At 37.2% G+C, this 15883-nt stretch overlaps 1 protein-coding gene across 1 annotated transcript in view; it reads left to right on the top strand.

The window, feature by feature from the left end:
- The first annotated feature begins 4664 nt into the window (after positions 1 to 4664).
- LOC103303635 (sulfotransferase 1 family member D1) overlaps positions 4665 to 15883 on the top strand; it is a 37446-nt gene continuing 26227 nt past the window's right edge. Inside the window, exon 1 of the mRNA XM_008160644.3 lies at positions 4665 to 4714. The gene's annotated coding sequence lies outside the window, so the exon portion shown is untranslated. The remainder of the gene's footprint in view (positions 4715 to 15883) is intronic.

Here is a 15883-nt window from a genome sequence, read left to right on the forward strand (position 1 = left end):
AATGAATATCCATAAATACATGCTGCTATAAATAAATGATTGAATAAATAATTAAGTTCATGAGACTAGATAAATATTATACAGAGAAAGTTCCCAACTAATTATGTATGACTCCCATCTCATCCCCTAAGTGTTGGATTCACATAGTGACTTCCTTCTAAAGAGTATGAAAGAGGTTAGTGGTAGGATGGGGAGGGAAGAATATATTTACAGTAGAGATACCTGGCCAACACTACCTCAGCTGGTTAACATCATTAGTGATAAGACATGTTTACAGTAGAGATCCTTTTTTAAAATATATTTTATTGATTTTTTACAGAGAGGAAGGGGGAGAGATATAGAGTTAGAAACATCGATGGGAGAAAAACATCGATCAGCTGCCTCCTGCACACCCCCCACTGGGGATGTGCCCGCAACCAAGGTACATGCCCTTGACCGGAATCGAACCTGGGATCCTTCAGTCTGCTGGCCAAAGCTCTATCCACTGAGCCAAACTGGTTAGGGATACAGAAGAGATCCTTGATATGTGATGAAATTAATTTGCATACCCAGGTGCATCATATCAGAGGGCATGCAATATTGGCCTGTTCCACTGGTTTGGTGTTGTCAAATTTAATCATTTGGCTAAATTGGTGTCTGCCCTTGTTCTCTACTACAATGTCACAATTTCTATCTTTGTAATTAATTAGTATTTTGTGGTGAGATAATCTGCAAATATTATCTATATCTCTGTATTTAGCATCCATTGACCATTTAGCCTGAATTGTTCACCACTAAAATGGTTGCAGATTCTATGAATGCTTTCCATTTCTATCATCCTTAACTTATTAAGTGGCATTACATTTATAGAACTTTTGTATCCCACGCATTTATTCATTCTTATCAATATGAACTTATAGATTTCTACTTAATTTAAAAGCCACAATATATCATATCATAATTTATTTTAATACTCAAATTATCTCAAATTTGGCCAGTAGGAGTCCCTTCAAACAGGCCCTTTGTCTTTTTTATATCCCCTTATCATCTTTGGGGAACTTTTTTATTTTAGGGCTCCTCATGTATTTTCCTAGCCTCAGCCCTGGTACCAACTATTTTTTCCAAGAAATTAGTTTCTTTTAGTGGAGGATAACATTAGAAAATAATACCTGGGTACTTTGTGTGCTCATTGTCATTGCTTCTAAGCCTTCCTAATGGACAGCTACCCATCCTCTGTTTCTCAGTAAGTATTCTGTTACTCATAAATATTTGATAAATGAAGGAATGAATGTCTACTCACATACATATGCACATTTCTGCTATTATCAAAAGCTTAAAAAATAAATTTTTTACTTATCAATGAAAATGTTATTTTTTTCATTTATATCAATTCTTGAAATCATTTAGAATTAATTTTAACTAAATTATTCAGTAGTTTTGTCTAAATCTCCAAAAATCAAGGCAAAAGTTGTATATAAAAGGGAAGATGTATTGTACACATTTTAGAACCACTCAAGAAAAATATTAAACTAGTGATTATTTAGGGAGGTCTATGTAAAGGAATTCCTTATTCATGTTACTTTTAAACTACAATTCCAAGCTTTAGAGAGGCTGATATTATGATTCATGTTTTTAATTCTGGGATGCAGGCTTACGGAGCAGTCTCTTTGTGGGACCTGTTTGTTCTCAACATAGACAAATAAAATAAAATAATATAAAATACATAAAAAGATCTATTGTAAAATGCAATGTTTTTTAAAGCATCATTGGTATGTTCTTACTTCTGCTACAATTAATGGGACAAAGATGTCAAGGCCCAAGTCATTGGGCAGAAAAATGTACATTTTTAATAGGCAAAGTGGCAGATGGTGAATATTTGCAACATTCATATAATCAACTTCCATGGTCTTCTTTTACCTTTTACAGTATTTCATAATCAGGACTGATGAAAATTTTCAGGAAAAAAATGCATTATCAAGAGTTCAAGCACTTCCCAGTTTTACCTATTCTTAATCCCCTGTCACACCTGAAACTCAGTAAATTATTTATTTTTTTCTTATAAATATTATGAATTCATCACATAGTATTGATGTGATTAAGTCCTGTGGGATTCCCGTTGTTTGTCCAAAGTATCAGAACATTTGAGACTCCTGCGTCATGGAGAAAACATTATGTTTATCCATATCTTTAAGATCATTCACAGTGCAAACTGCCAAAGCTAGTATAGCTATGAGAAATTAGAAATCTATACTTTGAATTATCTTATCCTTAGGTTCAGTCTTGTCAGAGCCATGATAGTGATGATGAAATATAATGATGTGATACCCTTCCTCAGAAACTCATAGTCATGTGCTATGTATAATTCATTTTTAGACTAAAGCATGTCTTTCTATTTATTTCAATTGTGATTTGTCTCTATATTCTATACAGATAGTCAAACTTACATAATATATATGTATATGCCTACATATACAAGTTCTGCAAAATTTGTAAAATCTATTCTAAGAAAATATCTATATATATAAAAGCCTAATCAACTGTTATGATGGAATGACCAGAACGACTGGTTGCTATGATGTGCACTGACCACCAGGGGGCAGATGCTCAATGCAGGAGCTGCCTGCTGGTGGTCAGTGTGCTCACAGCGGAAGTGCCGCTCAGCCAGAAGCCGGGCTCATGGCTGGTGAGTGCAACGGTGGTGGTGGGAGCCTCTCCTGCCTCCACTGCAGCAGTAAGGAGCGAGTGGCGAGCAGTTAGGAACACTGAGCACTGAGTGCCGAGCCCAGCTTGGGCTCCTCCATGGCCACTTGCCACTTCACGCACTGCTACATCCCCTGAGGGGTCCCAGATTGAGATAGGGCACAGTCCAGGCTGAGGGACCCCAACCGGTGCACAAATCTGTCATTGGGCCTCTAGTTCATTTATAAATATATCTCTACATAAAAATATTTAAAATGTTTCATTAATTATATTAACAATTATTTTAATAAATAATAATTAGTGTTTCTTAGGGTGATCCCTCCAAAACATGGGACAAGTGTTGGATATCACTAGTTACCCCTCCAGACTCCTCCTCCAACTTTTTCCATCCTGTTCTGTGCCCAGGGGGCTAATGTGTATGGATCATATTAGTGGGATTCTAAGTCATGCCGTAGTCTCTGGCAGGAGACCTGAGGGGAGGGGAAAATGAAGTCAAGTTGATTATTTCCCTGGCTCTTTCCCATGAGATCAAGTTAAGTGGACTGAATACTCCAGTCAAATTAACTGAAAGAATCTTAACACTTAATTTCTTTGTTTTCATTATAACACACTTTCTTCAGCTATATCTAGTGACTCTAAAGCTATATTCCTTTATTATAATTTTTCTAGAACATAAATCTCCAATCTCCTGCACGGGGCAGATATAGGGTCATGCTGAGAGCCTGATGATGATTACCTGGTTGTCAAGGTATGTAGACAGGCAAACTAGTAATGCTTTTTATGTTGTGTTTCAGACTAATAGGTAAAGGTATTTAATTGCCTCCAGTTGTTTTGCCTTCCTGTAATTCTGCAGCCCAACATTCAGATTGTTTCTTGGTTTCTTATCTAAAGGAGACTGCATGAAAAAAAAAATCATAATCTAGAATTTTTCATGGGATTCAAAGAAAATATCTATATGAGATGTTCCCAGAGTTATGCTAATATAAAATATTCACATCTTCATATTTTGTTGAATGAGAGGTTTCAAATTCCATTATTATACAGGTAGATATTATACAGATTGATAAACTCAAAGATTTAAAAACTTTGTTCTTTCTCAACATCATGATTTCAGGGTCTAGAGACCAAAAGAAACTACATCATAGAAAGCATTTCGGGATATTAAAAATGGCAGAGTAAGTGGATGCTGCACGAACATGCTCCCAGGAACAAACTGGGATTACAACCAAATACAGAAAAAGTTCCTGAATAATCAATGGAAAACTTGCAGGAGAGAACCCTCATACCCAAGAACCAAAAGTGAAGACTGCATAGAGACTGATTTATTTTGTATATTGAATAAATAAATAAATAAACTAAATAAACAAATAAATAAATAAAAAGAAAGTATTTTGGTTACATGGAAAATAACAATATTCTCAAGCCAGTTTTTCTATTTTGAATCAGGCATTTTTACCACAGCCACCAGGTAGCTAAGAAAGGTGATATACAGATCTACCTCTGGACGGCGGTAGATGCATAATTTAAGATGTAGAATGTGCTCCACCTTTTTGGCTGCATTTTTTTCCTGGTGCTCCTATATGGGGAGCGTGCCCTTGCCTGTCTCACTTGCCCACACAGTTCTAGGGGTACAGATAAACCGCCTTTAGGAAGGGTGTCTAATAGGAGCACTGGAGCCATGAGATAACACTTGGCTTTTATAGCTGAAATCAGAAACAAAGAGCCTTCATTTACTATACAGAATCAACCTCATAGCAGTTAATTCTAGATGCTTTCTATCGGCTCTTTGTTTCATTCTATTTCCTCTCACACATGACAGCAAAAGACCTTCTTTTAAGCCTTTAATGTTTAAAACAACAGACTGAACAGCTTAATCATTAACTTGATACTGCTCTACAGACTTTATCTTTTGATTTCTTAATGTGTAACATGGATTATCTTGGTTGACGGAAACAGCCTACGAAGTGAAAGTTCCATTAACCAGTTACTGTAGAAAGAAAACCTGGACTTCCAGCTCCTAAAGACAAGTACCTGGGTAAGTGATTTATCAACGCTGTCTTTAAAGTGCCCATATTTTGTATAAAACTAAACTCAACATTTGAAAAATTAGAGAATGAGAACTGGAAAATTCTACTATGGATGTTTTGTTTCGGAATCATTAGGCCCAGATTTCCTATCATAAATGGATAGGATTGCTTTTCATATTTAAAATTGTGCTGAGGTAGTTTGCTCTACTAATTTTAAGTTTAAAAACCTAAATATAATTGTCAAAGCTATTAGTCTTCTACCTTCTCAGTATTTCTATTTAACTTAAAGAAATATTACTGTATGATCCTCTGCTAGGATGCATTTTTAAAAATTCTGTATATGGGGACATGAAAATCAAATCTTGCCAAAAATAGTTTTCAGATTCCCAAAGACAATGTATCCTTCAGCTGCTAGATAAATGCATTTTTCACCAATGACTGCTTTATTTCCTATTTCAAAAATATATGGAATATTTTTCACCACAATATGTACTTCATCTTTTTTATCATTAAATCATAAAACTACTACAGTGATAATGTGTTCTTGACAATCTGAAAACTGACTAAATATATTTTATTGATTTTTTAGAGAGAGGAAGGGAAAAGGATAGAGAGTTAGAAACATCAATGAGAGAGAAACATTGATCAGCTGCCTCCTACACACCCCCTATTGGGGATGTGCCTGCAACCAAGGTACATGCCCTTGACCGGAATTGAACCTGGGACCCTTCAGTCCGCAGGCCGACGCTCTATCCACGGAGCCAAACTGGTCAGGGCTCAATATATTTTTATATCCAAATATTTTAAATTAAAGTTCTAGTAAGTCAATATTTGGGCTAATGCTGTGACCAGTCAATATACATTTTTTTCAATGAATAAATGCTTCACTATTACTATTCTTAAAAAAAAATCTAAATATTTTCCTCAGATACATAAAAATTCATAAACCAATCTGCTGAAATGTTCCAAAATTATGTTTTTATTTTTAACTAGAGGCTCAATGCATGAAATTCGTGCAAGAGTAGGCCTTCCTTTCCCCGGCTGCCGACACTGGCTTGCCTCTGGCACCCGGGGCCTTTGACTTCCCTTGCAGCCCCAGCTTCATCCAGAAGGTCATCTGGGAGGACGTCTGGTCTAATTAGCATATTACACTTTTATTATTATAGACGGTATATAGATTTGTATAAAGCTCTATGGAACTTTAAAATTATTACATCCTCAAATCCAGACAATATATAGTTGAAGCCTTTTACTGTCATATGATATCTAAATTTCTAAGTAAACTGAAAGAAGTGTTTATGCGATTAAAAATAGTTCATTTTTGGCTCATCAGTCTCATTTAGTATTTCATGATGGCCCAAAGAAGTTAGAGGATGTTCTCAACATCAATTCCATTCTTTGTTCTCCATGGAATATTAGCAAAGTTTTATCTTTGTTGATTGCATCTAAGAGCAATGTCTTCTTATGTTCTGAAACTTGGTGCAAATAAACATGAAAGTCTTTTGTATTGATTTCAAAAGTCAATAGGAGATGGCTTTCAAAAATCTTTATAAATGTGCAGAGTATTTGCCTGGACCTGTGGCCAGGTGGCAAAGGACTTATGACAAGGCAGATTCGAAAATGTTCCTGTCTAAGATACACTAGTGAGTTGAAGCAAGTAGTTATCTATTTCTATGAAGAATTGCAGGGCAGCTTTATTAAGCTTCACAGTGTAGACCTCTCACTCCATCTCATCTCACCACATTCTGAAAATAGATTTTAAATAGTAAGAAAAGTGGAGATAACATTAACACTTCATAGAGAAGAGAAATTCATTGTTAGGGAAAAGGTTTGGTGATAAAAGATCTAACATTGTCCAGTTGATTTTCATTAGATCTGATTCAGCTCACCATGGATCACTTTGCTGTTGGAAACATGGGATTAAAATTAACCCTAACTCTAGTCTTCTCAATTAGGCAGAAATTAGCAATGCTTTTAGCTTATATAAATGCCATTATTTTTCAAAGACACCGCATTTTGTCTACTGTCCTCAAAAGAAATTGCTATAAAAGTTACTGTCCTCATAGAAGGTAAAGATGGGAAAAGAAGAAAGAAACCTATTTTAAAAGAGAATAATGAGCCTTGATGGTCTGGCTCAGTGGTTGAGCATCAACCTATGAACCAGGAAGTCATGGTTCAATTCCCGGTCAGGGCACATGCCCAGTTTGCAGGCTCGATTCCCAGTGTGGGGAGTGCAAGAAACAGCTGTTCAATGATTGATGTTTCTCTCATCATTGATGTTTCTACCTCGCTTGCTCTCTCCCTCTTCTTTCCTCTCTGAAATCAATATATACTAATTAAATACCTCTGGATAAATAAATACACTTATAAATGTGTACATATATATGTATTTGAGTTGAGAAACAGATACATACATAGGTTAAAAAAAGGTAACAATGTTATTGTCTCATAAGACAGAATCAAAACAAAAAGAGTTAAGTGGTAGAAAAGTGAATCTATGGTAATAAATATTATAATGCATAATAAATACAAAACAGTTAAAAATTTTATGCTTCAAGTAGTATATTTTCGAAGTAAAAATAAAATCTCATATACAGTATGTTAAAAAATTTGGGAGAAATTAGTAGAAACATACAGAGGAAGATCTTACACAATAATAATTTATTCATTCAATAGATTAAATTTAAAAAGATTTTAAAGATTTTAAAGTATATTGATATTGACAAGCCCATAGCCAATATCATACTCAATGGGCAAAAACTAAGTTTACTTTAAGATCAGGAATAAGACAGGGATGTCTGCTTTATTTGCTCTGATTCCACATTGTACTGGAAGTCCTAGCCACAGCAATCAGATAAGAAGAATAAATAAAAACCATCCAATGTGGAAAGCAGTATGGAGTTCACTATAAAAATTAAAAATAAAACTTCCTTATGAACCAGGGGTTCCATTTCTGGAAATACATTTAAAGTAACCCAAAACACTAATTTGAAAGAATATATGCACACCTATGTTCATAGCAACATTATTTACAAGAATAAAAATTTGGAAGCAGCCAGAGTGCCCATCAGTAGATGAGTGGATAAAAAAGCTGTGGTACATTTATGCAATGGAATACTATTCAGCCATAAAAAGGAAGGAAATCTTACTTTTTGTGACTGCATGGATTGTCTTGGAGATTATTATGCTAAGTGAAATAAACCAGCCAGAAAAATAGAAATACCATATGATTTCACTTATATGAAGAATCTAATGAACAAAATAAACTAATGAACAAAATAGAAACAGACGTATAGATATAGAAAACAGACTGATAGTTATTAGAGAGGAGGAGGTATGGGAGACTGGGTGAAAAAATGGAAGGGATTAAGCAAAAAAAAGAAAAAAAACTCTTAAATACAGACAACAGTACAGTGATTACCAGAGGGAAAGGGGGTTGGGGGAGCTAGAAGAAGCTAAAGGGAGAAAAATGGTTACAGAAGGACACTTGACTTTGGGTGGTAAATACACAATACAATATACAGATGATGTATTGTAGAATTGTACACCTGAAACATTTTAAAAACAAATAAAGTTCAAAATACCCACATATACAAACACACACATACACAATTATGTTTTTAATGTTGATACATGTTTATTGTCTTATTTCTAACATATATGTCATGTAGGCAGACAAATAAGCCAGACCTATTATAAAGCAGAGTTGCTTATACTTTTAGGAACTGGTATGGCTTCAGTACGGTACTGGGAAGCTGTTTTGCTACGGTACTGGGAAGCTGTTTTCTGGATTTTTAAAAAAATATGTTTTTATCCATTTCAGAGAGAGGAAGGGTGAGGGAAAGAAAGAAACATCAGCCGAAACCGGTTTGGCTTAGTGGATAGAGCGTCAGCCTGAGGACTGAAAGGTCCCAGGTTCAATTCCAGTCAAGGGCATGTACCTTGGTTGCGGGCACATCCCCAGTAGGGAGTGTGCAGGAGGCAGCTGATCGATGTTTCTCTCTCATCGATGTTTCTAACTCTCTATCTCTCTCCCTTCCTCTCTGTAAGAGATCAATAAAAAATATATTAAAAAAAAAAAAGAAAGAAACATCAATGATGACAGAGAATCATTGATTGGCTGCCACCTGCATGCCTCCTAATGGAAATTGAGCCCACAACCTGACTGGGAATTGAACCGTGACCTCTTGTTTCATAGGTTGATGCTCAACCATTGAGCCACACTGGCTGTTTTCTGGATTTTATTAGGCCCTTGGGACCCCAAATTAACTCTTCACCAAAAACACCTATGTTAAAAGACCCTAACAATAAAATACTGCCTAATAGCACATGGCATCCAGTACTTCCTGACTATGTAAAATTAAGTGTCTGAGGACATCAAAGAACAGGGTATATTTAACATTAGAATTTCTGTGAGATGGAGGAGATAGGTGCAATTATCTCCTCTTAAAGGCTAAAGTTCCCAAGCACTTACAGGATTAATGACTTGCTCAAGAGTGATTACAAGGCAGAGATTAGATATAAAGACCTAGACTCATTATCTCCTTTTTTGTGAGACTAAGTGAAGAATAGTGAATGGTTCTCTAGGTGAAGAGAATGCATTTTTCTTCTGCTTTGAGGCAGTGTTGAAATTAAAAAAGAGCACAAACTCTTAGGTTAGGGTGGTATAAATGGAGATAATATTATATTTTTAGCAATACTTAAGCTATATTGAGCAATTTTTACATGCCAGGCAGTATGCTGCATCTTTATACATATTAAATCATTTCTTTATGAGATTATAACAATGACAATAACATTGACAATGATTCTATGAATTGGATACTAACTGATAAAATGTTGGTAAGATCTAGATTTTTGCTGCTAAGTTCTAGATTTTTCTAGCAGTGGTCTTTTCCAGCAACAAAGCTAAATGCTTTCACCGTTAGGTGTATTACATCACAGAATTTGAAACCTGATTTTACCATATTTTTATAGTTGGGCAAGTTGCATAAGCTCTGATGATTCCTAATGATAAGATGAATCAAAACTATTATTATATATAGAAGTGGAAATTATAATGCCTATAAGTGCTCAATAAATATTAACCTTCTTCATAGCCTTTGCCTTAATATTACTCCATGTTGCTTTAGCCAACTGAATTTGATTATGATATAAATTAAGATTATTTGTAAGATGCAGTGTGTGGGAAAAGAACATGACCTCATTTCTAGGTATTCAGGGAAAAAACAAAATGCAACAGTCAAAAGCCAAGTAATTGAATCAATTATTTTAGAGATAAACTACCACAGGTCTGTGAAAAGTACATAATAACATTTTATTACTTTTGAATTTTTATGAATGAGAAGCTTTTGTAAATGTCTACTTTAAGTTTTTATAAAAGTGAAGCAGTATCCTAAAGGATCTTTCAGCAATAAAGGAGTGTTCTGTTCAATTGCTCATTCTTTTCTTGTTTCTTCTGTTGTGACTTAAAAATATATAGTTTAGTAATCAAAGAATATCAATTTCACTTAAAATTGCATGATGTTACAGATGAAACAAACTAGCGTGACCACTTTGTACATTTTCCATATTATTTATTTGTTTATTTTTAAAATATTTTTATTGATTTCAGAGAGGGAGGGAGAGAGAGGTAGAAATATAAATGATGAGAGAGAATCATTGATGATGAATGAGAGAGAATCATTGATTGGCTACCTCCTGCATGCTCCACACTGGGGATCCAGCCTGCAACCTGGGCAAGTGCCCTAACCAGCAATTGAACCTGGTCAATGCTCAACCACTGAGCCACACCGTCTGAGCATCCCATATTTTTTAGATAGGTAAAATATGGCTCAGAGATATGAGATAAGTTGCTCAGGGTCATACTGCTAGTTTGTGGAAGAGCTGGACTCAAAAGTCTCTCTTCAGGTTCTCAATGCTATACTTAGAAGAACCCCACAAATATAGCATTCCTATTGTTAAAATATATTCACTTTTACATAAAATATGCTAATAAAATCCATTCTCTTTAGGTAAAGAATCTGTTAAATATCAAAATACCACTTTCTAGGAGAATAATGTTGTTTCAGTTTAATATTCAATTTTTCTTAATGATTAAGGCACATCATACCTTTAGGTATAATAATATTTCATTATTTTAACTCACCAATGGGCATAAGAATCCATAATTTCATTCAGGTAAACATGGACTAGCATTTATTTTAACAGCATAAAGGATATTAAATTGTGTCCAAAGTCTCACAGTTATCCTCTAGAGGAAGTTATGTTTCAAGGGACATCTTCAGAGAAGTAAACAAAAGATGCCTAAGGGACATGATCAGCTTCTGCAACATTTCCTGAACGTTTACCAACTCAATTTCTCTCACATAGTGTTATATGCCACTTAAGACTCTCATCCTTTTAATGATTTTTTGGCTCTGATTCTTTTTTTTTTTTTTCAAAAATGTATTTCTTATTTTAGGGTACAGGATTGAACGACAAGATGATAGTTACAAGTAAAGAAAATTTACAAGAAAAAAATTGACAAGAGTTTTTCAATTAAAATATTGTAACATTCAAACTTGACTTGAAACATAACAAAAGAAACAAAATGGCAAACAAAAAATGTTTGGTGGTTTTCCAAACAAATAAATGAAATAATGTTTAGGCAGTAGGGCTCATGCTGATGGCTAGCAGGAAGTAACAGAGTGTAATCTACTTGGAAAAATCATTAATGTACAAACAAGCCCAAATTATGGACTGCAGTAATTTAATCATCACTGCCATTTATCTTATAAAATAAAGCCTTGATTAAACCATACATACCCTATTATTACTCATACCTTTACTTCAAAGATTAAGGAACTATATACAACAAATTAATTTATTTTCACCATAGGGATAACATATAATACCTCTCTGCCAATGTTACTTGAAAACCTTCCATGTCAAAACAACTTGACAGTAGATATAAACAATTCAATAAATACGCAATTGACTGTGTGCATTCTGGGCGCATGTTGATCGCTGGTTCAGTGCAGGCAACTGACATGCTTTTATTAGTCATACAGTATTAATGCAGGTGTCAGGAAATGTCAAATATAATTCCATTTTTAATTTTTATTTTTTTAAGCTTTTGGAAAAGTTCCAGGTCCTCATGTATTGTGCAATAACAATGACTTCCTTGACGGTTTTGGGACGTTCATTGCTGTCAATGGATGTCATAACAGGAAAAATTTTCATTAACTCCTGCCACCCAGTGATTAATGCATGATAGGGCCTATGAAATTAACGTTAACGGTTCTAGTGGGATTATAAATAAAGTGAGGGATCCAACATTACTGGGCTCTGATTCTTGAGGATATTCATTTAAAGCTCTCAGGAGTTTAAAGGTAAGTTCAATTTGACTACATTTCTTCCATGAATACATTTGGGTGTTTTAGGAATTATAATGCTAATTTAAGATATTGAACTCATGAAAAATTTGAATACACTTATCTGACTTGTTCCTCTTCAAGGGATGACATAAAAAAACAGATATTGGCAAAAACACAGATATTCCAAAAATTACCAAATACTGCACATAAATTAAAATATTTTATTATACAATTTTCAAACATAAAACAATGTTAAAAATGTACAATTTTTCCCTTTAGAAGTTGTTCCAGATAAAATTTTGTATCATCATCTAAAATATATGGATATTGAATGAAAAATATTAATAAAACAAATCATTAGTGTGAATCAGGTTTTATAAAAGTCCTTTTATATGCACTATAGTAGATTAAATCTCCATATCTTTATAAAGCCACATGATTTATGTGTGCAATATTGAGCAAAAAGGAATACTGCTTATCTTTTCTACCTAGAATATTCTTTTGTATCTCTAATTAACCAAACTTCATGGTTAAAATCAAATCACATCAACCTATGCTACCAATCTGATGACCACCTTACCATAATTTGGCACTTCTCTTACATTGCCTTGTGTTAAAATTTATCATTTCAGTGTTTATATTTAGAAGGGAGTATAAGAAAGTAATTATTATTGGTGATTCTGTTGTCAGACTATCTGGGTTCAAACCCAGTCCTGCCACTTACTGACAGTGTGACCTGGGTAAGTTACTTAAGCTTTCTCTATGTTAATTTCCCTCTTGGTAAAATGGGGATAATAGATTTAAATTGCACTAAAAACAGGATTTTGTGTGTGTGTGGTGTGTGTGTTGGGGGGAGTTGCATGTGTATGAGAGTGTGTATGTATTTTGAAAAATGATTTGGAATGTAAACTTCTTGTTGATTGGGTCTACTGATACTTCCCAGTATATCTCAAAGTGTTAGGTTGCTAATCAAAATTATAATGATAACATAAAATAACTCAATCCCTGATTATTCCAGCTAGAGTATTTCATTTCATTTCAATACACATTCATTAACCTTAATAAAGTCAAGTCCTCCTGGAAAAAAGAATCTAAGTTCTAATCAAAGAAACAGACATTTTAAACTGATAAGACACTAAAAATGTATAAAATAAAATCAGTATATTCAAGATACGGAAAGGGAGAAAAGAGAATACTTTTTTAGGTTTCCAGGAAGGCTTTGCAGAGGTTGTGCAATTCATACAAGAATTTGAGAATGAACAGGAGTTTTCCAGGTAGACAAGAAAAGTAAGAGTGTCAGCTCAAAGACAGGAACATGCAATTGCAACATCTAGGTGTGAGGGGGTGGATGCATTTTTTTTTTTAATTGCCTGTTGCTAGAGGCTAAAGTCTAAGTGCAGTGGGAAGTAAACAGAGGGAGGAGTTTAAGTGTAAAAAACCATGGTGAAGCTCTTTACACTTTACCCTTTCAATTATGTGGTTGTACTCAGATTTAGAGGTCTCTTACAGAGAGTTGGCAGGAAAAAGGGAGGAACTGAGCTTAGAGATGAGGTGACTAATTCAAAGGCCATCGCCAGGATTTATGATGAGGACAAAAATTAAGGAATTTTTCTGGGTAATAATACTAATAATTATTTTTCTGGGTAAGAATAATCTATCCTATCTAATAAAGAGGGAATATGCAAATTGACCATCACACCGTAACAGGATGGCTGCACCCACAGCAGAGGCAGGGATTCCATAACACAAGATGGCTGCGTCCACAGCAGAGGCCGAGTACCCATAACGAGCCTTAACATGAAATCGGCAGGGACCTGAGGCTATGACCCCCACCTGGTGGGGCTTGACAGGGACCTCAAGGCATGCCCTTTGCCCTTGCCAGGGCCAGGGGACCTCAGGCCACACACCCCACCTTGGATCCAAGTTGGGGGACATAAGGCTGCACTCCCTGCCCAGCGGGGCTTGATGGGGGACCCCTGGATGCATCCCCTGGCCCAGGCCAGGGGACCTCAAGACGTGCCCCCTTCCCTGGCACCAGGCCAGGTGACCTGAGGCTGTGCTCCCCTCCCAGCGGGGCTTGATAGGGATGGGGCCAGCTGGGTCTGGATCTAGCCCAATGGGGTTGGGGTCGGCTGGGTCTGGGTCTCGTGTGATTTCGAGGCACACATGGGTGGGCGGGGACTTGATTCTGTTTCCGTGATGTGCCCCAGACTCTGACAAGAAGAAGATTTTCATATATATTTTACTAATTTTCTTTAATCTCTGACATTTCTATTATAGAGAAAGGGCTAATTGCAATATTAAAATATTTCCTCTAATTAATTCCCCTTTAATGTGCACAAATGTTGTGCACTGGGTCACTAGTATATATATAAAAGACTAAGTGTCCATCTGTCCAACCAATAGCTATGATGCGCACTGACCACCAGGGTCAGATGCTCAATATAGGAACTGCCATGATGCACACTAGACATCCACTCTAATAAAAGAGTAATATGAAAATTGACCATACCTCTGCTACACCCACAAGATGTAGCAGCCATGCCCACCAGCCAATCAGGAGCAAGTATGCAAATTAACCCAACCAAGATGGCTGCCATCATGGAGCGAGCAGGAGGCTTGGGATTCCCCAGTAATGGAGGAAGCCAAGCTTTCCGCACACCCTAGCTGGCCTAGGCCTCCACTCAAGGCTACAAAGTTTCAATTATAGAAGATACATAAATCCCAACAAAAATGGTTGTGGCCACAGAGCAAGCAGGAGGCTTGGCTCTGCTCGAGGTTACAAAGTTTCAATTATAGAAGATAAAAAAATCCCAGATACCAGGGCCTCCGCTTGGGTTGCCGGGGGGCATGGCCGACCTGCAAACCACCACAGGCCCCTCGCCCAGGCCACCCCACGCCCCAAGGGAACCCCCACCCTGATCTGGGACACCCTTCAGGGCAAACCAGCCGGCCCCCACCCATGCACTAGGCCTCAATCCTATCTAATAAAAGAATAATATGCAAATTGACCATCACTCCAACACACAAGATGGCTGCCCCCATGTGGTCAAAGATCCTGCCCCCATGTGGACACAAGATGGCTACCACAAGATGGCCAGCAGGGGAGGGCAGTTGGGAGGAACCAGGACTGCAAAGGAGGGCAGTTGGGGGCAATCAAGCCTGCAGGGGAGGGCAGTTAGGGGTGACCAAGCCAGCAGATTATGGAAGTTGGGGCAACCAGGCCTGCAGGGAAGGGCACTTGGGAGGGACCCAGGCCTGCAGGGGAGAGCAGTTGGGAGGGGACCAGGCCTGTAGGGGAAGGCAGTTAGGGGTGACCAGGCCTGCAGGGGAGGGCAGTTAGGGGTGACCAGGCCTGCAGGGGAGGGCAGTTAGGGGAAAACAGGCTGGCAGGGGAGCAGTTAGGCATCAATCAGGCTGGCAGGGGAGTGGTTAGGGGCAATCAGGAAGGCAGGCAGGCGGGCAGTTGGGAGCCAGCAGTCCTGGATTGTGAGAGGGATGTCCGACTGCCCATTTAGGCCTGATCCCAGTAGGATCCCAGGGATCGGGCCTAAACAGGCAGTCAGACATCCCTTGAGGGGTCCCAGATTGGAGAGGGTGCAGGCTGGGCTGAGGGATACACACCCCCGTACATGAATTTCATGCACTGGGCCTCTAGTTTAAAAATAAACAGCACCACAGACCTGGCACTGACAAAACAACACTCGGCTTCCCCCAAGTGGGGCACAGGCCCTGCCACCACCCTGAGCAACACCCCACCAAATCGCAGCCAATGCTGCTAAGACCCCATGGCACAAAATGCAGTCCACAGCCCAGCCC

Source organism: Eptesicus fuscus, chromosome 2 (assembly GCF_027574615.1).
Source record: "Eptesicus fuscus isolate TK198812 chromosome 2, DD_ASM_mEF_20220401, whole genome shotgun sequence".
NCBI classification, from domain to species: domain Eukaryota; kingdom Metazoa; phylum Chordata; class Mammalia; order Chiroptera; family Vespertilionidae; genus Eptesicus; species Eptesicus fuscus.